A 7,131-nucleotide genomic window follows, 5' to 3' on the forward strand; every position below is an offset into this window, starting at 1 on the left:
CAGATTACATTTTCAAACCCACTTGGTCTCACATGGTAAAACCACAGCCATCATTAAATATTATTTTGCCTCAATGCACAGAACTTTTACGTGAATTTTCTCTTAAAGTACCATTATATCTAGAATAACGTTGAAATTAAACGTTAAGATTTCGAGAAAGTCGCAGTTAAATTTCAAGATTCAAGGGTTTGGTTGCATGCCTCCCTGGCTCTCTGCTGTGCAATTTAAAATGCACGAGTTGGAGGACCTGGTGAAACTACTTTAGAATTGGTTTTAGTAAAAAGGAAATCGTTACTCTTTTAGCGCACATAATTTTGGTTCCCCCATTCTCAATTTCCCTTTCGCCATAGGCCTAGCTGTTAGACTCTCTAAACTACTGTATGTAGATTATGGAAAGTGTTCGACTACTAGGCTACGAAGAACGTTCCCACTTGGCAAAAACTGGTTGAATTATCGTTGTTTCAACACAAGTAAGGGCATTTCATATTTTTTTCACCCTACTTTTAACCTAAATCCAATGACAGGGTGACATGTTTGGTTGATTTCACGTTGAATTCATGTTAGTTGACAACTCAACCAAATGTAAATCCATACTAGACATTGAACTGACATCTGTTGTAACGAATATGGAGGGCAGACTGATAGGGACTCAATCTCAGATCTCTTTGCAGTCAATAATAGTTTTTTTGTTTGTGCTCATAACGCATCATGACCGTTAGAATGGTGTATATAGTCTGAAGTTACCTGTGTGTGTGTGTGCAGTAACCCCTGTTTGAATGAGTGTATTACTTTATAAAATGTATAATCGTGTGCAGTGAAGCCTGTTTGAATGAGTGTATTACTTTATAAGATGTATAATCGTGTGCAGTGAAGCCGGTTTGAATGAGTGTATTACTTTATAAGATGTATAATCGTGTGCAGTGAAGCCTGTTTGAATGAGTGTATTACTTTATAAAATGTATAATTGTGTGCAGTGAAGCCTGTTTGAATGAGTGTATTACTTTATAAGATGTATAATCGTGTGCAGTGAAGCCTGTTTGAATGAGTGTATTACTTTATAAGATGTATAATCGTGTGCAGTGACCACTGTTTTAATGAGTGTATTACTTTATAAGATGTATAATCGTGTGCAGTGAAGCCTGTTTGATCGAGTGTATTAGATCATTAGATTGATGGCAATTTGTTCGTTTTGCCCCGGGATGAAATACCTTTGAAATATCTAATCCAAGTCCGTGTGTTTGGATCCTTGGGTACACTGCAGCATCCAGCGAGCGGCTCTTGCTGCCAAGGGAATGCCTGACATTTTTTGTGCGCAAATTAACTCAAGCTTACGGACAATGTCAAATGTGATATAGTGAAGCACCTGAGTGAGTTCGGTGCGCAATTACGCAGGTACTTTCCTGAAACAAATGACACAAACAACTGGATTTGTTATCCCTTTCATGCCCTGCCTCCAGTCCACTTACCGATATCTGAGAGCCTCGTCAAAATTGCAACAAGCGGTTCTGTGAAAATTGAATTTAATCAGAAGCCACTGCCAGATTTCTGGATTGGTCTGCGCTCAGAGTATCCTGCCTTGGCGAATTGCGCTGCTAATACATTGATGCCCTTTGTGTAATGAACACATGGGAGACAGAGAACTGGTTTCAAGCGCAGGGTGCAGCAGATGTTTATTTGTAAAGGACCACAGGAGGGGGCAGGTAGCTGGGTCTAGGGGCAGGCAAAGGGTCATACACAGGGGGTCCAAAAAGGCAACGTGAGCTGCATTCAGGGGATCTATGTGTTTGAGAGTGAGAGTTGGAAGCAGTTTTTACACTTTGCAACCACATACCTATGTGAGAGTGGATTCTCAGCCCTCACTAGCATGAAAACTAAATACAGGCTCAGACTGTGTGTGGAAAATTATTTAAGACTCAGACTCTCTCCAATACAACCCAAAATTGCAAAGTTATGTGTATCCTTTCAAGCACACCCTTCTAATTAACCAGTGGTGAGTTATTCCTCATTTCAATGAACAGTTAAAGTTTTATATGTAAGATGGCTACATAAAGAGCAAAATTATTGATTATTATTATATTATTATTTGTGCCTGGCCCTATAAGAGTTCTTTGTCACTTCCCATGAGCCGGGTTGTGATAAAAACTCACACTCATTCTTATGTTTAATAAATGTATCAAAAAACAACATTTGAGAGTGTGCTGACCCTGGTGCTAGAGGTGTTACAGCTGGAGGTTGAATGTTTGAAGGGGTATGGGACTATAAAAAGTTTGGGAACCACTGCTCTTCGGGATCAGTGTCCTTATACCGGGACGGTTGTTGATAACGTGCGCTAATGTGACTAGAATGACGTTGTAAGTAACAACCAATTTTCCAGGACATAGACATGTCTTAAATGGGCAGAAAGCTTAAATTCTTGTTAATCTAACTGAAGTGTCCAATTTACAGTTGCTATTACAGTGAAAAAATACAATGCTATAGTTTGAGGAGAGTGCAGAACAACAATAAACTTTTATCACGCAACTGGTTTGATACATTCACCTCTGAAGGTAAATAATGTACTTACATTCGGTAATCTTGCTCTGATTTGTCATCCTGAGGGTCCCAGAGATAAAATGTAGCATCATTTTGATTGATAAAATCTATTTTTATATTAAAATTTAAGAACTGGGTTCTACATTTTGAACCCCTGCTGTGTCTGTTTGGGCAGACTCGATACAACATTTTGTGCATTACAGCAATGTTTCATTGGATCAGTCTGAAACTTTGCATGTACACTACTGCCATCTGGTGGGCAAATTGCGCCTAAACTCCTATGTCATTTAATGTCCTTTCTCTTGCATTTCAAAGTTGTTGGAAAAAAACCCTGTTTTTTTGTTTGTATTATCCTTTACCAGATCTAATGTGTTATATTCTCCGACATTAATTTCACATTTCCATAAACTTCAAAGTGTTTCCTTTCAAATGGTATCAAGAATATGCATATCCTTGCTTCATGTCCTGAGCTACGGGCAGTTTGAGTATGTAATTTTAGGCAAAAATTGAAATAAACGGGTCTAATCCTTTTAAGAACAAATTCTTATTTACAATGACGGCCTACACCAGCCAAACCCTAACCTGGATGATGATGGGACTCCTAATCACGGCTGGTTGTGATACAGCCTGGAATTGAACCAAATTTTGATTAAGTCTGGGCTATAACCTTTCCTGAGTGAAATAGCCAAGGGGTCCCAAATGGTCAAGACTATCTAAACTCAGCAAAAAAATTAAACGTCCCCTTTTCAGGACCCTGTCTTTCAAAGATAATTCGTAAAAATCCAAATAATTTCACAGATCTTTATTGTAAAGGGTTTAAACACGGTTTCCCATGCTTGTTCAATGACACATAAACAAATAATGAACATGCACCTGTGGAACGGTCGTTAAGGCACTAACAGCTTACAGATGGTAGGCAATTAAGGTCACAGTTATGAAAACTTAGGGCACTAAGGAGGCTTTTCTACTGACTCTGAAAAACACCAAAAGAAAGATGCCCAGGGTCCCTGCTCATCTGTGTGAACATGCCGTAGGCATGCTGCAAGGAGGCTTGAGGACTGCAGATGTGTCCAGAGCAATAAATTGCGATGTCCGTACTGTGAGACGCCTAAGACAGCGCTACAGGGAGACAGGATGGACAGCTGATCATCCTCGCAGTGGCAGACCATGTGTAACAACACCTGCACAGGATCGGTACGTCCGAACATCAGACCTGCGGGACAGGTACAGGATGGCAACAACAACTGCCCGAGTTATACCAGGAACGCACAATCCCTCCATCAGTGCTCAGACATACCGCAATAGGCTGGAGAGAGGCTGGACTGAGGGCTTCTAGGCTTGTAGGCCTGTTGTAAGACAGGTCCTCACCAGACATCACCGGCAACAACGTCACCTATGGGCACAAATCCACCGTTGCTGGACCAGACAGGACTGGCAAAAGTGCTCTTCACTGACGAGTCGCGGTTTTGTCTCACCGGGGGTAATGGTCGGATTTGCATCCTCTGAATGGGAGACTAAGCTGCCCGACTAGAACTAACCAGAAGGGATGGCTAGAATCAGCTGACTGAAGCTGGCTGTTTGATCTGTTAGCCAAAATCAATCTCATTCCATCTTCTCCCACTGCTGGCCACTGGGCTTTCTCTCTTTATCACCATATTTGGTGGTGAGTGGAAATGCCAACCAGATGCTTCAGATTTATACATCCGCTGAAACATCTGGCTTATTGTTCTAACTGTGCTAGCACTCACAGGGAGCATCACGAGCAGTGATGACATCTCCATGTCATCCAAAAACATGTCAGACATTGGATGAAGGTAAAAATGTTAATGTCTTCAGCTGTGAATTATTGAGATGAAAATCGGCCGCAGCTACAATTATTTAAATAATTTGATGGATGTTTGGTGCACAAAAGAGATGACTTAAGTGTCTTATTAGAAATGTTCAAATCTGACTTCTCTATCTGGCCGTCTATGGAAATTGTCTTTCTGGGCTGGGAGTCAGTGAAATTGCTTTGCCGAGGCAAAACTTTAGGAGCAGTCGAAACCGTGCTGTCGACCTGAGCCCTGGCCTCCTGGTTCAGGTTCTCACTAGTTACCACAATCATTTAAAAAATATATATACAGTACCAGTCAAAAGTTTGGACACACCTACTCATTCCAGGGTTTTTCTTTATTTTTACTATTTTCTAGACTGTAGAATAATAGTGAAGACATCAAATCTATCAAATTAATGCGTTTGAGCCAATCAGTTGTGTTGTGACAAGGTAGGGGTGGTATACAGAAGATAACCCTATTTGGTAAAATACCAAGTCCATATTATAGCAAGAACAGCTCAAATAAGCAAAGAGAAGCGTTAGTAGTTCCCACAGTGAAGTATTGAGGAGGAGGTGTGATAGTGTGGGGGTGCTTTGCTGGTGACACTGTCTGTGATTTATTTTTAATTCAAGGCACTCTTAACCAGCATGGCTACCACAGCATTCTGCAGCGATATGCCATCCCATCTGTTTTGCGTTTAGTGGGACTAGCATTTGTTGTTCAACAGGACAATGACTCAACACACCTCCAGGCTGTGTAAGGGCTATTTGACCAAGAAGGAGATTGATGGAGTGCTGCATCAGATGACCTGGCCACCACAATCACCCGGCCTCAACCTAATTGAGATGGTTTAGGATGAGTTGGACCGCAGAGTGAAGGAAAAGCAGCCAAAAAGTGCTCAGCATATGTGGGAACTCCTTCAAGACTGTAGGAAAAGCATTCCAAGTGAAGCTGGTTGAGAGAATGCCAAGAGTGTGCAAATATGTCATCAAGCAAAGGGTGGCTACTTTGAAAAATCTCAAAAATAAAATATATTTGGATTTGTTTAACCCTTTTTGGTTACTACATGATTCCATGTGTGTTATTTCATAGTTTTGGTGTCTTCACTGTTATTCTACAATGTAATAAAAGACGGGAAAAAATGTAACCCTGGAATGAGTAGATGTGTCCAAACTTTTGACTGGTACTGTATATCTGTTGCTTTTATATTGTTTTTGTAAACAGTTAATTTGTTTGTGGGACCAATACATTGGATATGCCTAGGCTAAATGTTCAGGCACTTTGGAGAGGTTGAAAAAACACTTGGATGGTCCCTGTATGGCCCTGACAACACCACAATGTTTGAGAGAGATTTGTGTTGTAGAAATGTAGTTTTAATAGTGAACAATGACTTTTAGGCATATCCAGTGTGCAAAAACAGTGCAATTACCACATTTGGACACTTTGATGAGGTTGAAAGGACGCTTGAATGTACCCTGGATACCCCATTACACCACCACAATGTTTGAGTGAGGTTGATATGGTACAAATTGTGCTTTTATATTAAACAAATAGCATTTATGTCACACCCTGGTCTTAGTATTTTGTGTTTTCTTTATTATTTTGGTTAGGCCAGGGAGTGACATGGGTTTATTATGTGGTGTGTTTAGTCTTGTTTTTTGTAGGTATTGGGATTGTGGTATAGTGGGGTTTTCTAGAAAAGTCTATGGTTGCGTGAAGTGGTTCTCAATCAGAGGCAGGTGTTTATCGTTGTCTCTGATTGGGAACCATATTTAGGCAGCCATATTCTTTGAGTGTTTTGTGGGTGATTGTTCCTGTCTCTGTGTTAGTTTGCACCAGATAGGCGCAGTCACTTTGTTTTTCTTTTTCCTTGTTTTGGAAGAGAAGATAACGTGAGCGCCATTCTCCTTGTGGTGCAAAATCCATCAACACGGTCGGTCCCTGGGATTGGGCTGGCCAACACGATTCGGTTTGCTTGGAAGGAAAAGGAGTTGGAGCCTTTAGGACGGGAAACTTTTGGAAGGACAATCTTGATGGGGATTCTTAAGCTGACGGTGAATGATGTGTTTTGCTTCCAAGGCAACTCGTTGGAGGGAGCATACGACGTGGCACTATATACAGAGGAGAAACATGATGATATCCTGAGAAGGGCAAGAGCAGTGGGAGGTGAGAGGCCGATGAGCCACTATGAAATAACAAGCCTGGTGAGGAACAACTTTAGGGTTGTAACTGTCAACACTTACAACTCATACGTTAAGGACGAAGAGGTGAGGGCCTTTCTGGGGAGATACATTGATAACATCTCCTCAGCAAGGCACCTCAAAGACTCCCTTGGGTTTTGGAATGGGAGGAAAGGCTTCCAGGCCCTCCTCAGGGAGGACCCAAAGGGACATGATGGCTACCTCCATCCTCCTGCTATGTTCTCCCTAGGGGCTGACGGGGACGTTGTTTTATGCATGTCAGCCCCCATTTTGCAGACGCTGTATGGCCTACGGCCACATCTTCGCCTCGTGCAGCACAAGAAAATGCAGATTTTGTGGATCTGGGGAGCACGAGGTGAAGGATTGTGACAAGCCTAAGGCGTGCCATGGGTGTGGCTCATCAGCACACCTGTGGCGAGGGTGCCCGGCTTGTCAGAGGTCATGCGCGTCTGCGGCTGGGGGGAGCAGGGGATGGGGGAAGAAGAGGAGGGGAAGGAAGCACGCCTCATGACCAGAGTACAGGTCCAGAGGGGAAGGCTGCAAGGAAGGAGGAGGAGCAAGAAGCGGCGGATGGAAGAGAGAAG

The sequence above is a fragment of the Oncorhynchus keta genome, chromosome 1 (assembly GCF_023373465.1).
Source record: "Oncorhynchus keta strain PuntledgeMale-10-30-2019 chromosome 1, Oket_V2, whole genome shotgun sequence".
NCBI lineage: Eukaryota > Metazoa > Chordata > Actinopteri > Salmoniformes > Salmonidae > Oncorhynchus > Oncorhynchus keta.